Genomic DNA, 18,877 nt, shown 5'->3' on the forward strand with positions numbered 1-18,877 from the left:
CAGGCCTAACTGGCCGAGCCACTGAACACCCCCTTAGGCAGCCACCCATCCCACATTCCCGGCTGAGTTGTGCACTCTAAGGTGAGCGACCCCAGGTTGCCAGTCCTCCCCCCCAGACCTCACTGATGCTTCATTGTTGCCCTGTTCAGTGCCTTTATCCGCAACATGGTGTGCAGAAAATGACGTAAACGCACTACTTAGTGCCAAGCGGTATCTCAGCACCAATATTTTGTTATGAGAAATGTTACACGCTCCCGTTAGCACATCTCTCCCAGCACACACTCACACCACCAATATATAAATCACTCATTATTTACAATTTCTACTAATCCCAAGATAATATTCCTCCGTAATAATGACTGTCTCACACATATGCGATACCTATAGTATTTATGTGCTTCCGTTTCTCACCAATCAAGAGACAGACAGACAGTCAGACAGAAAGACAGATAGATAGATAGAACGGGTGGTGGTGATGTATTACAGAAAAATATGCCAACAAAAGACGTCACAGTCGCAGTTATAATGTGCCCCTTTCAGGTAACACTACAAAACTCTAGAATCACTCATGGTCACTTTCTCTTTGACTAGTAATGCGAAACGATAATCAGAACATTCCCATATTTCTTCCAGGGCGAAATGGGATCGATTAGGCAATGAATGATTCAACATAGATCAGATGGAAGGCGTCTGGTCGATTGCACAATGGAGATAATGGTGATTAAACACATGTACAGAAAGGGAGAGTAAAAATCCGGTGTAAAAATTTGCTCTGTGCTTTCTGGGGGAAGCATTTCAGAGCTCAGCCTTGAGGCTTCTCACCTGCTGCCATGATGAGCTCCGCACGCGATACGGAGCGAGAATTAGGGCCCTTAAGGGCTACTTTCTGCACATTTGAACAAAGTGTGGCCTTATAACGAGCCAATCGGATAGACTGGCTTCATAGTAGTCATTAATCACTCTTAATCTCAGTATGGTAGTGAGGACTGATGGGACAAGGGGTTTTACAAGTAGGGGAAGATGATACAGACTGAGATTGTCGGTCAGAGAAAAGGGAAATGAATCCTGAGGTGAATTTCAGAAGCAGCAGAGCAGCAACGTCCACCTCTGACTCTTCTCCAGAAGCAGAACTTGCTGGAAATGTGAGAGAGCTCCATCATACATACATGTAAAGACCCACTGGCCCCCTCCAGCTTGCTGGGAAAAGGGCTGCAATGTTCCCTCTTTTTCTGTATGGCTGCCGGTCCTCAAAGACCCAGTTAGCTTTAGGCAGCCTGTGAAAAATTCCAGGTTCATCTAGGGTCGCAGGATAGCCTCTGCGGACGGGTGCTGTCAGAAGATCGCCCTGCTACAGATGTGAGGAATCGCTGGATTTGCCGGGAGGAAGTGATGCGCGCACATCAGTTTCCGCGGAAACAAAGTCAGGGGAAGATGCTTTGTTATGGCTGTAGACTCTGCAAGATGGAGAGGAAAAGAAATGTGCGAGGGATCATTTCTACCTAAAGTCAAGTCGGATTCGCATATTTTCAATGAGTATAACTTAATACCATATCATGTTGAATTAAAAAAGGTGAAATACCATATATAATCATATCAAGGTATCTCAGTCAAGAAGTCATAAAGTTAACCCTTTGATGTCTTATAGGATAACATTGGGTACATTTAGAATGAGACTCGTGCTCTTTCAACACAGACTACGTTGGTCTGACCTTCTTGCAGTGTCTGGTTTGTGTGCAGCTGCTGGCCTCAGCAGACTTCAGGGAGGGGGGCTGCTGGGCTCTGAGACAGGGCAGCCTTAACAAGCAGTGTTGACAGAGGGGGCCTCGCCGCTGTCAGAGGCCCGGTGGCACATCAGAAGCTGCTGGCAGAGCCGGACGGTGAGCTGTCAGAGGTCGGCAGCTCCTGTCCCCCAGAACTGCATCCCCGCGGCATCCAGGATGAACACTGGTGCTTGATTTGCACCTGAAACATCAAGTGAAGTGTCCTACCACCCAAAGACTTATTTAATTAGCGCTGAGGTAGCCTGAATCACAGGACTCCCGAGGGGCTTGGGGGGAGTGGATTTCCTGACCTGTGCTGGCAGACGAAGACCTCGAGATACAGGTCATTTAAACAAGCCCCCCTTTCCTACTGACCGGAGGTGTCACCGTGCACATCTTCTGCAGAGATAAATCACATCATCCAGCGTTTGTAGTACATGTACCTGACCTTCTGTAAGCATCAACAATGTTAGCCGTAAACTCTTGAGCGTACTCAAGGTGTAGCAGCTGAGGTAGCATAAGCTAGTCTTCCAGTGGCAACATGAGTAACCAAACACTGTTAAAAATACTGCCAAGTGATGGATTGAAAGGCAGAATTCCGGTGGAACTGTTGCCCGGTTATCAAGCAGCTTTACCCTGCAAACTCTGTCAACCCACATTATGTTAGGATTTATCGGCCTGCTCCCAAATTCGTACCATCTTGTCACACCTTTTCCTAATTAATAATCAGGTAATTAAACCTGCTCTGGAGCCAGTCACAATTAGATCTCAGCCTTATTAAACAGAGCAATGAGCATTGCTCACTATTCAGATATCATCAGTGCTGCTAGAACAATGTTTCTCAACCTGGTCCTCAGGGACCTCCAGACGGTCCACGATTTAGCTCCTTCCAGGCTCCGTGACAGACAGTCATGATACATCTAAACCATTCCGATGTCAAGAGCGAAAATAGAGACAAAACTATATGAACAAACATCTCACTCAGGATGTTCCAAATTGAGTACGCCCAATTATTAAGTATAACACTCATTTTATACATTTGAGGGATTTCCTGGGACAGAAAGAACATGTGGAGAAAAATGTGTAAATGTATCATCAACTGGCTTTAAGTTTAAGGCAAACTGTGGAACTTTTCAACCTCGGTTGTGTGGGGTTTCATTGTTTTTTTTCTAACGTTTTAGGATCTATCTGAGGAAGAACATTTAGAACCATGTGGAGAAGGTCTCTCAAGACCCTAGGAATCATCAGCTCCCTCCAGGCCCACCATCCGGAAGAGGAGGGAAGGGCGTGTTGATGGAGCATTGCAAGACGGAATCTGATTGGAGGAGACTTGATAAAGAAGGAATGTATAGAGGAAGACGACAATGGTGTTTAAATAGGAGCACGAGGTCTTCTTAAATTAAATTTTAAACACAAAGAAATGGAATGATGTCCTTTAAAATATATACAAATATAAAAGCCAACTAACTAACACAATTAACTAAAAACCACACATGTTAAACCCACGGGGATGCCCCGCTGGAAAACTCCGCCCATCGGACCCTCCAAATAACCCTAACAGATAGTTAAGCTAACAGCTAGCAGCTGGCTTTCATTGACTCAGCTGGCCCAGGGCTGGAGATTGCTCGTCATGGCAACACGGGAGTGCATCCAAATCACAGCCGGAGCTATTGCTGTCTCATGCGTAAACGTGTGTATTACACTCTAAGTGCGTGTGTGTGGATACGCACATATACACAAGTTTGGATAACATATGGGCAATTTCCAAATTCGGTTTACTGTTGACACCGCTAATTATAAACTCCAATTTAATTTATCCACATATCGTTTGACTGTTCCTAGTCAAGGTCACGGGGCTCAAATGGAATGTTTTTTATGAATAGCATGAAATGAAATAAAATAAGAATAGGCAGATGCTGATTACATATGTATTCGATGCTTAGTAACTCTGCACTTTTAAACAGATGGGAAAAATGTTCCTAATCATAATTTTAATGGCTTAAAATTAGCCTCTTCCTGGGCTCCATTGAAGTGTGGGTACATTTAGGGGGTAAAAAGGCTAACCTGGGGAGGGCTCTTTGGTCAGGGAGTGCTGTTAGAGGGAGAGTCTGAAAATGAAGATTAAAGGCCATTCTGAACTTAAAAAAGGAAATTGCATGTATTATTTTTCGTATATAAAATACATAGAGTAGGTGCTGGTGGCTGCAGGTTATCAAGGGCTTTGGCTATTTGACCACTGTGCTGAGTGGGTTTAAGGAGGTTCTGTCTTTACAACCAGAATGTGGGCAGACGAGCCCCTCGGAAATGGGAGTTATGTGTAGGTGGCGCTGCGGAGACCAGGGGTTCAGCGCAGCATGAAGGGGAACCGACTAACACCGGGTCCGATTGGCCAAGAAGGGGAACCGACTAACACCGGCTCTGATTGGCCATGAAGGGGAACCGACTAACACCGGCTCTGATTGGCCATGAAGGGGAACCGACTAACACCGGGTCTGATTGGCCAAGAAGGGGAACCGACTAACACCGGCTCTGATTGGCCATGAAGGGGAACCGACTAACACCGGGTCTGATTGGCCAAGAAGGGGAACCGACTAACACCGGCTCTGATTGACCATGAAGGGGAACCGACTAACATCGGCTCTGATTAGCCAGAGCAGGCCTGATACAGCCAAACTGAGGTTTGTTTCCGTTCATGGATTGGATGTGATTAAACGCAAGGATCCTCACAAGGCAGGCTTGCAATGACTCTGATATGCCAGTAGAGAAGAATAATTAAGATCAGTAAAATGAGACTTCAAATGGTGCACATTAGCTAGCATTTACAGGGCTGAGTGGCTTCAGGTAAATTAAACTCTCTCAGTGGGGAAAAAAAAGAAATCCATCCATCTCCACTGAGGATTTGTCTAAAACGTGCTGGACTGACATCCAGTCCTCCCCATCCGGTACCCTGATCACCCGCGGGACACACGGTATAATGTTTCAATAGGGAATTCATCTCTAATGAGGACTAATCAGATTTTTTTTACATTAATTTTAAATGTTTAGTGACCTCAGAAAAAGTAACTTCAATCAATTTCTATGTATTGTTAAAGTTTTGAATTGATGGGAACAGCCCCGTGCGTTGGGCAAATCACAGAAGGCATTTTCTTCAGAAGGTATATTATTCAAGCAGCACATTTTTAACCCTGCTGGGTTTCAATCCCGAACACACACGTTTAACCACATGAAATGATCCTGAGGTAAAGAACACAGCGCCTCTCTGCACGGTGACACGCTCCAGCGCCGGTAAACAGCCGGAGCCCAGAACAGGCCCGGCGAAGCCGAGGTTAAGTCAACTTCAAAGGGGAATTCCCCGCATCCCTGGACCACCGCCAGCCCCCCGCACTGCTCCTCAGACACGCGCCTCTTTAAGGACTCACACGTGCTCCGGGAGCGCTCTCTGGTTTCGATCAAGGTGAGGAGTCAGGAAGGCCCAGACATACTTTGCGCAAGCTGGGGGATCTTCGGGGGTGCAGTGGTGTTGTCCCTCTGTCATACGCACAAGAGATTCAGCCTGACTTGTGCTGACAGTGCTCTTCCTGAGGGTTGGGGTCTGCCCCATTCACTGATTAACAGGATAAACACTGGGTGGGGGGGCACATTTTCTTCTTTCCTGTGAGTCATTATCAGTATTTGAATGGCTTCTGTGGTGTTTTTCCCCTCCAGACCAGTTCTGAGTACATTTGTTTTTGCTCTTTCCACAGTTAATCTGTAAATTACACATTTAAGACTCTGGGATAGAGTGGCGGGTGGTTCCCACCAGTGCTACAGGGTGGGTGGATGATCCACAGTGTGGCTCACAAAAAGGGGCTTTTTCTACAGAAACAAAAGCAGCAACAAAGGGTCAGCAACATAACAGGTAGCCAACAAAAACGACCATTGTAACACCATAGCAAATACAGGGCAACAAGAGCCACAAAAACAAGGACCAACTGAGGAACAAGGGTGAGGAGAGGCACCTTTATATACAGATGGGTAAGACGAGGGACAGGTGTGGGCCAATTACAATCAACCAAACACTAAAGACTAGGGGCAATTCAGGTGTGGGGCAATTCACAAGACTCAAGTGCTAGGAAAGGGATGACCAGTGACACCTGCTGGCTGGGATAGGGAAATGACAGGGCAGGATTCTGACAACCCTTTGAGGTGACAGTATGCAATCCATTTATTAATTGCCCCCCCCCCCACCCACACCTCAATAAGTCTGACCATCTCCCAGTGTCTGTGTATCTGCTGGTAGTCCCAGCAAGCCCTCGCTTTTCTGTTTTGCTGCTTTTCCGCTTTACCTCACCCCAGCCCAGTCCCAGCAACCCTGAAAAAGGGGGGTCCCCCTATCCAGCACCGCGTCACAATGCCACATGTTCCTGCCCTCCGCTCTGACCAAGCCAATCCTCACAGAGGCGACCAGCCGCGGTGCAAAGGCGGCGTCGAGGGTCCGTGTCACGGACAGGTAGGAGAAGGCAGAACCCCACAAATGGAAGCTCCATCTGCCTCTCATGCGCTCAGCCTCGGCTGTCGTTTTCTGACCGTTGCTATGGTAGCAGTTCCTCACAGTTCCCGTCATTCATGATGCAATTAGCCCTTTTTTTCCCCTGAAAATTATTTTCACCTAGTAACAGCAATAAAGGAAATAGCTGAAGTACATTTGGAGCAGGCATCTAAGCAGTTCTTGCTTGTATATCGGACCAGTTTGTCTCTGGGCTGGAAGCAGGCTCACTGGGTCCTGTCAGATTTCTTCTCAGTGGGAAACATTCTTACATCGGGGTGGAAGCGGACGCGCTGACATAGCACTTCCACAAGAGCGGCGTCAGCGAGCCCGGGACTCTGTCGAAGCAGGCGGCCACACAAGGGTGTTTTTCCAGAAAGCGCGCTTTCAGGGTGTGTCCCTGCCACTGGGCCCGCACTCCCCGCTGCTCTCGTTTGACCACTGAAGCTGAGAGGCCCGTAGGAAGGGCGCTTTTCCTGCAGAGAAGAACCTCGGTGTCCTGCTGAGGGGGGCGAGGGGTCGAGCTGGAGAGTGGAAGATGTAAAACTGTCACTGATTGGCCACCCTGCACACTCCGAAGTTTATACGGTGCTGCTAATGTCGCTAACATAAGAGAACGGGAGGTTTATGAGCTACAAAGGTAATGGGAACTGAGGGGGGAGGGATGATTTACTCCTATACGGAGTCACATATGAATGATATTAGGCGGGGGCTGCATATTTATGACTCTACATGTCACGTTTGTGTAGCGTAAGTCAGCCCAATTTAGATGAGCTCCCCGACAAAGACCTTGTGTGAGAGGCTCCTTTTGATTGGTCGAGCTGATGCATGATGGCATTTTATGGGAATGGAGCGAAGAGGTCGTTGGTCATCTGAGAGTGGGAGTGGGACAGGAACATAAATTAAAGTGATTTCAAAGACCCTCTTTATGCAAACGCAAAAGTGGTGGTTTTCTTTTTCTTTATGTGAAACAGATAGGCATTCTGGCAAATTAAAGGCAGATCTCTGAATAACGTAATTATGCTCGCACAGCGGACGTCATTCCTTGGCGAAAACTATTTTTTTTTTATTATCAGAGGGACGTATGAATCAAAAATGGCCCCTTTGATGCGGTGTTCAAGGTCTTTATCATGGAGAAACCCTCATTGCGACTGCCACCAATGTGACACTGTCACCAAGGACCCGGCACGTGCTTAGGGTCTGTTTCAGGGAAATTAAACAGAATGCAGCCTTTGTGAGCACATTTACACCCCCCCCCCCCCCCCCACACCGCACCCCAGCCCGCCACCCACAGCCCACTCCAGTCTAGCTCTCCGCCACTGGAATCCATCCTGAAGTCATGCCTGTAAAACCTAACTGTAAGGGAGATGACACTCCAAACCCCCCCCCCCCCCCCCCCCAAATTTCTTTGTGCTCTCATACGGTATTGCAGCAGCTGCGGAGGAGAGCGGCTTTGAAGGCTAAGCGAGGCAAAAGTGGAACCTTCTGGAAAGGCGGATAGCTGGGCAAGGCCGCCACACACGGCCGACACAAGACGTTTCAGGAGCGAGGGGGGGTCGTGTTGCTTTGGCTACTTTTAGCATGCGTGCACTTATCTGGAGAATGTTCCATAAGGAAACCCACCCCTGCCTGGGATTCATTCACTGCAAATTAAAGATTTAGTATTAATACCATTTTACATATTAATTCCAATTTTAATGCAGCCTCTTTTTATCGTAATGGTAAAATATGTACTGTATGTGTGTGTGTGTGTGTGTGTGTGTGTGTGTGTGTATATATATATATATATGATTTTATACTAGGATCCCATCCATGGTGTCCAGTGCTTCCTGGGAGAAGGTGGATGGATGTGATTTTTCTCTTTCTTTGTCTCATGTGAATCGTATGATATTTGAACAGAATTTGCAAAATCAAAACCTTCGAATCGCATAAACGTTCAGACAGGAGACGCCGATGTAACAATTAAAATAATTAAAGTGAGAAAGTGGGATTTTATGCATTTTGTAATTAAATATGGACTGAGGCGGTTTCGGCTGATTGGCGCGATTAGCGGCTCAGACGTGTGCTCTTCACGGATTCCTCGACGACCACCCCCCCACAACCCCCCCCCCACACTGACACAAGCCTTCTCCCAGCAGAATTACCTACCTCTCATCAACATGCTCCAAACAGTTAGATAGAGAGGCCCTCTGGGACACATTTTAATTAGAAACTCAGGACAGGAAGCCCCCTCTCGTCCCTATTTACGTAGCAGATTAGTTATTTATAGACGGGGCCTCGGCACTGAAGAGCCCCACCCTCCATGCTTAGCTCACGGCCATGTTCCTCCATGCCTCCATGCCTCCCCAACGTGGCCAGTGACACGCGCATGTTCAGCAAAACGCCGGCATTTCTGTCCAGAGAGAGTCCAGTGAGCGGCCTCTCCAGGTCTGGGAATCAGCTCTCCACCCTTTCCGTCAACATTGAGCACTGTGAGAGCTCTCCGAGGGGTGTGGCTGGGGGCTTGGAGCCGACCGCGAGAAGCATGTAGCGGAACGGGCTGGTCTGAGCGTCATCAATGACTGAGCAGAGGCTAACCACGCCAGCCACCTTCGGACTCCTCCGTACCTCAGCAGACCACGCTACATCCCACTGGACACCTTAATACCCCGTTGGACCCTGTCAGTACCTACACATCACCTGTAAGCCAGCCAATGAGGAGTGAGTGCAAGTACTGTAGCACTTTTCTGCTTCATGATTTGTTTTCCAGTGGCCGTTACCCCAGTTCAGTATCTTGCCCATCTATCCGCCAACTTCCAGCAACCGCTTGTCCCACTGAGGTCACAGTGGCCCAGCGTCTGGTACACAACTCTATTACGTTCACGTCAACAGCCTGCCTGGATTCATGCAAGCAACTCTGGAGCTAACAAGGAACGATGCTCACCCTTGTCATATTCAATGGCCCTAGCCAGACTGGGCTGATAGTGATCATATAGATCATTTTGTTTAAATGTCGATGTGTTTTCACCATATTGTTTCAGTTAGAAACATTCCCCTCTTCATTTAAACAGAAATATCCCCATTTCCCAGGCTCTCCTCTCCAGCACCAGTGAACAGGAAATGAAAGTCACATGTTGTCATCTGTCTCTCTGGAAGACAGAGTCTACCGGTGAAGGAGATCTTGAATGAGCAGACACAGGATCATTTCTCTTGTGACTTAGCAACACAATTTATTTGAGGCTGGCTCACAGTGTCTTCGTGAACCACGTATGCATCTGTGACAATAAACTGTCCTTCAAAGGATCTTATCTCCACAGAGATGTTTACTTCATCTTCCTTGACAGACAGATGGTGCAGACCAAAGCAGGCTTGATTCATCACGGAAATTATTGGCTAATTTTGCTTGTTATAGACAGATTCTCCTTTTCTTTATATTAATGTGATGCTGGAACTTTTCCTGACCCAACAAGCTCACCTGAGCAATAACATATTAATTCTCAAAAAAAATGAAAAACAGAAGCCGAAGAACGAAGATCTGGAGATCAACGTAAACATTGATTCTTCAAGAACAAACGTATTAAATCTAGTCAAAATGTACTTTTTTATCATGCCATCCATATAGAGGTATACAGTGACATGAAATAATGTTCCTCCATGACCCCGGTGATACATACAAGTAGTGAGTCACAACAACAACAACAGTAATAATCAAGCGGACATTTTATTGTTGTACCGTCCACATAAAGACATACAGTGGCATGATATAATGTTCCTTCAAGACCCAGGTGCAACATATAAGCAACCAGTGACAAGGGCTTATAATGCAAAAACATGGACAGTATGAAACAGGGGTTGAAAAGGGTTTATATTCATACATACATAAGGATTTATAAACGTACGAAAGGGTTTATATACATAGTACATAGAACAAAGGGAGCATAATGAAGTAATTCCAAATATGTGTAATTCCAAAGACATGTGGAGGCTGGTTCCAGTTACTAAATTGCCCAAGTGTGTAAGAGTGTGCGAGTGACTGGTGTGCGAGTGACTGGTGTGCGAGTGACTGGTGTGCGAGTGACTGGTGTGCGAGTGACTGGTGTGTGAGTGACTGGTGTGCGAGTGACTGGTGTGCGAGTGAATGGTGTGTGAGTGTGCCCTGCGATAGGCTGGCCCTGGGTTGTTCCCTGCCTCGTGCCCATTGCTTCCGGGATAGGCTCCGGACCCCCCGCGACCCAGTAGGATATGCGGTTTGGAAAATGGAGGGATGGATAGATGGATGGATGGATGGATGGATGGATGGATGGATTATCTGGCCAGTGATTAATTGTTAAGACCATTAAAAGTTTGATGTTTTGCGTTTGACCAATTTTTTTTTGTCCAGGAGTACATATAAATAAATGTATAGAATATTGCATAATTTATGTGAAGAACAATGTATTTGATGCATTGATGAATTTTACTTTAACCGTGTCATCGGACCTTCCTGAACCGCTGCAGGAAGCAGCTCACTGATGGTGCATTCGTCATGCGTCCGCACCTGTTACGCATGAAGGAATAAAAAAATCCAGATCTTCTTTCAGTCTCTTATTGATATCCAAATGAGCTCTGATCGCTACACTGCATGTAAGATTCTAGTATGTTCCATGCCAGTACTCTTAAGGACAGCGGGTGACGCTGTGGTTTATCTCGTTTTAGCCCCTCGGAAAGACGCCTTACCCATAACACTCTGGGAAAAGACCGTGTTCGTGAAAATAATCTGCTGAGATTAACAATGGCCATAACAAACACAAATAAAATCCTTTTGGTACCTGTGGTAGCAGATACAGTACTTTGAAATATGCTTCACTGTGAAACGTGAGAAGATTCATATCTCAGTAATAAGTGTGATGATCTTAAAGCATGGTGAGATGTCACTGTGGACCCACTCTGGATATGTGACTCTCTCTGACTCGTCATGCCCTCCTGAGATTCCCTTCTAATATTCAAAACCATCCAGCTGTGACTCCTATCTGTGTTATTTGTGTAACTTTCAGATGAAATCACAATGTCTTTTTGATGATATCTGTCTATCCATCCTTCCGACATCCATCCATCCATTACCACGTATACAGTTTTAATATCAGCTCTATAACGAATCGTTCTCCATGACGATTGGCTATTCCTGTTTCACAGGCTGCTGGAAATGACTTAATAATCCAGCTGCTAACAGCTGTCTGTGCAGGATGGTGAGAGCAAACAGGAAAAGCAGCATAATCGGAGATGAATTAGAACGACACTCTAAGGAAACGCTCCCCGGTTCACGGGACGTGTTCAGCTTCGAGCTGGCCTCCCCATCTCCGCCCACCCCCCCCCCCCCCCCCAACTCCATTAATCAGGGCTACCGGCACTTGGGAGATAAACATCTCAACTGTGAACGAGCATCCTCCGTACTTCCTATCCCAAACACGCTCGAAGCTGCAGGTCTTCAGCTGAAGCCCGATTAGCGGTAATGACCTGGGCCCGCCGAGCCGTCCTCCCCACCGCCGATAGTGGGGCCGCATTTTATTACCTCTATCCCTCTGTCGTCCCCCCCCCCCCCCCCCCCCCCATTCCCGGCTCGTAGAAGTTAAGCTTCGCTGTGTGAACTACGGGGACGGGACCGACGTCGCAGCCTGAGGATTTCCTTAAGCTAATATAGAAGCTAATTATGGAAGCCTTTGCTGAAGGATTTGAAGCATAATGGAAAAATAAATCAAGGGCAGAATGGACCTTCCCAGTTAAAGCTGCTGGTTTCCAGGGTCTGGCTGACTCACAATGTAAACCACAGGCTCACATTAATCCTGCGTCCGGGAAATAAGGTGTTAAACTTAATAGCGTGTCAGCAATGGACACTCACGTGAGATCTTCTCTCAGCATGTCGTGTGGTTTTTCCACACCTGGGATGCTCAGAAGAGCGGTCCATCATGACCACTAGCTGTCCAGCAAGCTAAAACCCAACAGAGAGCAGAAGGCTCTCGAGGCCTGCAACAGCTGAAGGGGGCACAAAGTGCCGAAGTGCACACGCGTGTCCAATTGGGGATTGACCTTCATCATCGCCATCACCATCATCAGCCTAACCTCATGCTGCACCTGCTCCTGGCAGCCAATGTGCTTTACGATCATCACCGTAATGGTTAATGCTCCTTCAAACAGACATGTATCAGAGGTGAACAGCATTTCCACCAATACCTGAGACATTAATTTCTGCAAATAAATGTAAATATAAAGGTCAGCAGCGATGCCCACCCCCTTGGAATGTCCCCGAGACACACAGCAGAGGCTCACACACAGCCAGGGGGAAGCCCTCTAAGGGCAATGCTTCTCCTTCCCTCTTCACTGAATGGTGGAACACAGGTGGGACCCCTCTGCCCTCCAGGCACCCCTGCTAGACTGGCATGCGGCCCCTCCGGATGGCAGCACGGCTCAGCGTGGGTCATGCCCAACCCTTGTCAGCTGGCCAATCATGTCGTCGACCCCCTCATTGGCAGGCAGGCCGGCGGGGTGAGAGGGACAGTAAAGTCAGAGTGTCTCCGCACTGTCGCCTGGGACACCTTTACAGGCAGGATCTGCAACGGCACCAAAATCAGACCCAGAAGCACCACATCACGCCCTCAGCATCAACAAGTTTGAGTCTCTTTAATGCAACCTGGGAGAGGCGACGTCGGACATGTGGTGTCTGCTTCTGCCCTAAAGGCAGAGACCAAGCTAAAGGAACTCGAAGGAAACGAAGACGCAGCCCCTTCTCGGCTGAGGGCTTCGCGCCACATGCGGCCGCTTTAGAGATGCCTTTCCCACATTCTGCTCCCATCACTGAGACACACAAATCACTTTCCCCAGATGTTTTTCCACCCTCGTAAAATTCTAGATATCCATCCATTCATAAACACATTTCCGGTACTGGGGTTATTCTATACATTTATAGTAATCTCTTAAAATGTGCAGGCAAAGTATATATATATATTATTTCTGCAAGTCTGCATAAGATTAAAAGTCCATTTTAGTTAAATATGTTGCCTTCCTGAATTCCTTTGTTAGTGCTTTATTAATCCTCATTTCAAATTTGTAGCAGACAATATCAGAGTAAGTAAAAAATGGAATCATGTAATCAAATAAAATATTAAGTGTGTCCAAAAGAAATAGATGGACGACAGGGGCGTCCATCTGGAAGAGGAGAGTGCCTGCTGCTTAAGTGGGACAGCTGCCAGACGGGCTCTGCCAAGGAAGAGAAAGGGGGTGGTAGAGACCCGGGTGGAAAGATGGCTGGGGGTAAGGGGGACAGACTGGCCGGTGGATGGCTGGATGGACAGATGGGAGGATAGATGGATAGGTGGATGGATGGACAGGTTAATGGACAGGTGGGGGTTGGATGGAAGGGTGGATCAATTGATGGGAGGAAAGATGGACAGGTAAGTGGATGGATGGAAAGCTGGATGGAGAGTTGAGAAGAATGAATGGATGGACAGGTGGATGGACAGATGGGAGGATGGATAGGTGGATGGACAGATGGGAAGACAGAAAGGTTGATGGATGGACAATTGGATGGACATGATGGGTGGATGGACGGATAGGAAGACAGATGGATGGGTGGATAGACGGACAGGTGGATGGACAGATGGAGGTTGGATGGAAGGGTGGAATGACTGATGGGAGAAGAGATGGACAGGTAGGTGGATTGATGGAAAGATGGATGAAGAGATGGGAAGAATGAATGGATGGACAGGTAGATGGACAGATGGGTGTTTGGATGGAAGGGTGGATGGACAGATAGATAGAAACACTGATGGATGGACAGATGGGTGGATGAATATATGGGAGGATAGATGGAAGATGGATGAATGGATGGATGGAATGGAAGGACAGGCAAACAGTTGAATGGACCGGAGAACTGAAAATTGGACAAATGAGCAGAAGGGAGAGTAAGCAGATGGACAGACAGGCATATGGATGGATGGACAGATATCCTGGGGTAAGAGATAGTTAGTTAACCTTTGGATTGTGGTGTACACTGGAATACTGCAAGGATACCGCACTCCATGCCTTGGAATTACATGGGGAAGCAAAATGTTTCAGTCCGGAGTTCCAGAGATCTTTCCTGTCTTCCTACTCTCCAAACTTACAGGCTTTCTGGTATCTTCATAAGAGACGTAAACCTTCATATGTAAACAGACATTAGCTATTTATTTAATGCATTTTTATGCAGTATTTGCCAATGCACAGAGTGCTTCTGCGTGTAGCTGTGACTTCTCGACTCCCGGATGAACATATACTCTGCTTTTTGCTGCCACGGGAGAAGCCCACCCCCCATTTTATGTTACGTTCAATGTTGCGGTGCATGTGCGGTTCGTATGCGTTCATTTCCAGCGTTCATTTCATTTTCATACGCAGGATAATGTTTACTCCAGACGCATAGGCCTTGGGGCCAGTCTTACTGAGCGCGCTCCAACTCCCCACAGCGTATTTGGAAGGCTTTAAAAAAAAACTTCGCATCTCATTGTTTGAAGCCCTTAGGAAGCCCAGAGATAAAGTAAATGTTGGAACTGGAGTTACCCACACCCCCACCCCCGCTCCTCCCCGACCCTTCATTTAGATTCTGGAAACTTCCCTGTGCGATTAAGCTGTGGGAAAAAGCTCAAAGACAAGAATGCCTAGAAGGCAGGTCTGCCGAGTTGAAACTGGGTACCGATCCAGAGAATGGAGAGTGTGAAGTCTTGCCTTATTTGTCATCGTTTAGTTAGCTACGCTGTACGATTGACAATCGGAAAACTCACAGAGAACAAATAATGGCCTCTTCTGAACTCGTGTGACTCCCCTCTCTTGTGGGCACACAGGCCCCCCGCGTCCTTAACGTTTACGGTCCTCATGTGCTGAGCACATGGAACTGAGTGAGGTCACATCCTGTGAAACGTCCCCCACAATCGCACGGACGAAGCCGTCGGCAAACGCAGACCTTCGAGCCGCTGAAATCTACCTGAAGGCCCCGTCACAGTGCCGGCTTCATCCTGCGTTTGTAGAGCTTGTGCTTTTGCCAAGGGTTTACTGCCATCTTCTACATCCTCTAGGATTTGTCTGAGCTCTGGGGGAGTCTGTGGTAACCTTTCAGGTTTCTCAGTTGTGTTGGTTTGAAATTGGGGATGCACTGAAACGTGAATCCTGAAAAGCTGTGTGTGTGTCATCCAGATATACAGCTCCCCCAATTATCGGCCCCCCTTGTAAAAATTTGTAAAAAAGGTTAGAAAAAATCTACCTTTCAGTGAAGTAGCTTCATCTCACACCGAAAAAAACTAAGAAAAATCCAACCTTTCTTTGAAATAAATTTATTCAAAGAAAAACAAATTCTTCATCAAGAAATAATTATTTTTAACAAAAATTCATGTGCCACAATTATTGGCACCCATAGGAATTATAGTGAACACAATGTAAGTGAAGCATGTTTCTCCTGTAAATTGTACATCTTTGAGTTGATTGGAGTGAAAAGCAATCTTCAAGCTGTCATCCATGACTTCCTGATTAACTGGGGTACAAACATGAGGTGACAGGGATCCCAAATTCCCTTAGTAATCCTTCAACATGGCAAAGAAAAGAGAACATATGAACCAAATGAGGGAGAAGTGTGTTGACCTTCATAAGTTAGGGAATGGGTATGAAAAATAGTTACTCGCCTGAAAATGCCCATTTCTACACTTAGGGAAATAAAAAAGTGGACAACAACTGGAAGTTTATTTTTCCTCCACATACAGTGATGAAGATTGTAAGAGAGGCAAAAAATCCCCAAGGATCACTGGTGGTGAACTACAAGACAATGTAAAATTTTTTTTTAGGGTTACCACGTCTCAGAAAAAACCATCAGACACCACCATTCATTCTAAGAGATTATTTGGATGGTATGTCAGAAAAAAAGCTTTTTTGTCAGTTAACCACAAACGCAAACACCTGGAGTTTGTGAAAGACTATTACAACTTTGACTGGAACCAAAATTCAATGGTCTGATGAAACAAAAATTTCAAAAAGCTTTTTGGTAATAAACATTCAAGGTGGGTTTGGTGCAAAAAGAAGGATGGCTGTAGTAAAAAGAACCTTATCCCTACTAAAATATGGTGGAGGTTCTGTGATGTTGTGAGGCTGTTTTTCCTCCAAAGACCCTGGAAACCTTGTTGTGGTACATGGCATTATGGGCTCCATGAAATGCCAAGATATTTGAAATCAAAATTTTGCTGCCTGCGCCAGGAAACTAAAACTGGGCCATCACTGGATCTTCCAGCAGGACACTTAAAAACATCCTAAGCACATGTCCAAATGAAAAAAAATGGTTAGGTGATCGCAGAATCAAGCTTCTTCCATGGCCATCTCAGTCCCCTGACATGAACCCCACTGAAAACCTGTGGGCGGAGCTAAAGGGAAGAGGGCACAAGAGAGAGCCTAGGACCCTGGATGGTCTGGAGAGATTCTGTAAAGAGGAATGGTCTCGGATGCCCTGCTTGGTATTCTCCAACATTATAAAATGTTATAGGAGCAGACTCAATGCTCTAATACTGGCAAAGGGATGTTGTACAGAGTATTAAATGCACAGGTGAAAATAATTGTGGCACGTGTTTTTATTGAAAATAATAATTTCTTGATGAAGGATCTGTTTTTGTTTGAATAAATTTATTTCAAAGAAAATTGGGATTTTTCTCATTTTTTCAATGTCAGATGAAGCTACTTCACTGAAAGGTAGATTTTTTTTCTAACCCTTTTTATGAATTTTTACAAGCGGTGCCAATAATTGTGGAGAGTGCTGAAAATAATATTGTGGAAACCACAATGTGATAAAAACCTGTTATTTTGACGGGCTGGGGAGATTTTATTCAGTCTCCACAAGGGGGAATTCAATTTTATAAAAATCTGTGACTGCAACCAAAAAACTAAAAATGCCAAAAGGCTCGTATTTAGTTTGGTTACTTATGGTTAAGGTTAGAGCAGGGTGGGGGTTATGGTTAGGGCTGGGTGGGGGTTAAGGGCATCATTGATGGGATTAGGGATTTGCCCATAGAAATGAATGGAGAGTCCTCGCAAAGATATGAGTATAGGCCTATGTGTGTGTGTGTGTGTTTGTGTGTGTGTGTGTGTTTGTGTGTGTGTGTGTGTGTGTGTGTGGGTGTGTGTGCCCTTCAGTCCCATCCAGGATGTATCTCTGAGGATCGCTGCAGTCCCAATTGGTTACTAAAAACAGACAAATAATTTCTATGGCTCCAGACCCATGAAATATTAATAATAATCAGGGTGACCGTTTTTCGATTAGTTTCATATTTAAAAATAAAAAGAGGTCACTGCCTGAGGCGGCTGTGTAACAGGCTGCTGTGTGACTTACCGATACTCTTCCAGGAAACGGAAATTAACGGCACACGTGACTTTAAAGCAGCTCCTTCAGTCATCTGTCAGGCACATGAGATTAACATGTGTCCCACGGTGTGATGTGCTATAGCCCAGCCAACAAAGATAATTAATGGGGCCACAAACATAAAAGTCAGCTTTTATCAAAGCCCACTGGAAAAAATAGGTGGGAGGTCTGGATGTTAGCGGGCCTCAGCCCACATCTGTAATCTGCAGTCAGGGGTGGGTTTGTTTTTTTTAAGTGCCCCACCCAAAACATAATTTCAGCCCCCCCACCCGCCCCCACCTGCAACCATAGTCAAACGATCATAGCTAGCTGAATATGTCCCTTCAGCATCCCCAATATAAGGAATGTGCCTTTTTCATATTTAGTGTAGGGACTGTTTGTGACCAACAGGGGGCCTCTCTGCGTGGACCTCTGACGGACATCTGAACGGCAAGCCGCTTGTGGCTGAAGCTGCGCCTGCCGGTGCCACAGTACGTGAATAAGGCAAAAGGCATAGCAGGATGTCTGTAAAAATGCATCACGTCACCTGGCTGAAAAGAGGGCTCCCAGGGGCCACCATTAAGGGACAGGACATGTAGAAATGTGACCCCAATCTCCATGGGCAACGGTTCTGAGGAATTTTCAAGGGGAACTTTCATATCTGGAGGACTTTCATCTTCTACCAATGTCTATCGATTATTATAATAATAATAATATTATAATTATTATTAATATTAACACTATTTTATTTATGTGAGTCAGTACCTGCACACCCTAACTGACCCGGATGGTTGACACTTGTGATTGCTGCCACAGAGCAGGTCTTCACATGACACCCTCTTCACGGGCACGACACGGACCCCTTTCTCGGTGACAGCCGCGGGTCACCTGTCCGGCTGGGTGTGTGGAGACCTGTAAACACCAGAGAGGGGATTTTTTTAGACAAAGACATGGTTAATTTTAGACAACGACGTCAGCCACAGCAATTCAGAACAATAGTGGCGCGCAGACTTGAGTCATTATTTTTACGGCCAAGTCTGCACACTGGAGCTGAGGTGCCGGGGCAGAGGAGGTCATATCCTGCTCCGGACGCCGGTTCGAATCCCTCGAGAGCACGGCGACCAGCACATAATAGATAATAAACAGTCACATGACACACAATGGCTGAAATTTGCACGACCTGTATTAATGACTGATACGGACAGTTAAAAGTAACTCAAAACAGAATATTTACCTTAG

General features: G+C 46.3%; 3 long non-coding RNA genes across 6 annotated transcripts in view; 1 reads left to right on the forward strand and 2 right to left on the reverse strand.

The window, feature by feature from the left end:
• Positions 1 to 373: 373 nt before the first annotated feature.
• On the reverse strand, positions 374 to 1,805 carry LOC125719082 (uncharacterized). The gene is made up of 2 exons (XR_007385010.1): positions 1,710 to 1,805; positions 374 to 1,454 (listed from the first exon to the last, which is right to left on the reverse strand). It is a non-coding gene; the product is annotated as an uncharacterized LOC125719082 (long non-coding RNA).
• A 766-nt stretch (positions 1,806 to 2,571) lies between these two features.
• LOC125719083 (uncharacterized) lies at positions 2,572 to 3,181 on the forward strand. Its single transcript, XR_007385011.1, has 2 exons — positions 2,572 to 2,760; positions 2,942 to 3,181. It is a non-coding gene; the product is annotated as an uncharacterized LOC125719083 (long non-coding RNA).
• Positions 3,182 to 15,580: 12,399 nt separating this feature from the next.
• LOC125719080 (uncharacterized) overlaps positions 15,581 to 18,877 on the reverse strand; it is a 38,154-nt gene continuing 34,857 nt past the window's right edge. For all 4 annotated transcript variants that reach the window (XR_007385005.1, XR_007385008.1, XR_007385007.1 and 1 more), the window contains one exon: positions 15,581 to 18,550. This is a non-coding gene — a long non-coding RNA (uncharacterized LOC125719080). The remainder of the gene's footprint in view (positions 18,551 to 18,877) is intronic.

The sequence above is a fragment of the Brienomyrus brachyistius genome, chromosome 23 (genome assembly GCF_023856365.1).
Source record: "Brienomyrus brachyistius isolate T26 chromosome 23, BBRACH_0.4, whole genome shotgun sequence".
NCBI lineage: Eukaryota > Metazoa > Chordata > Actinopteri > Osteoglossiformes > Mormyridae > Brienomyrus > Brienomyrus brachyistius.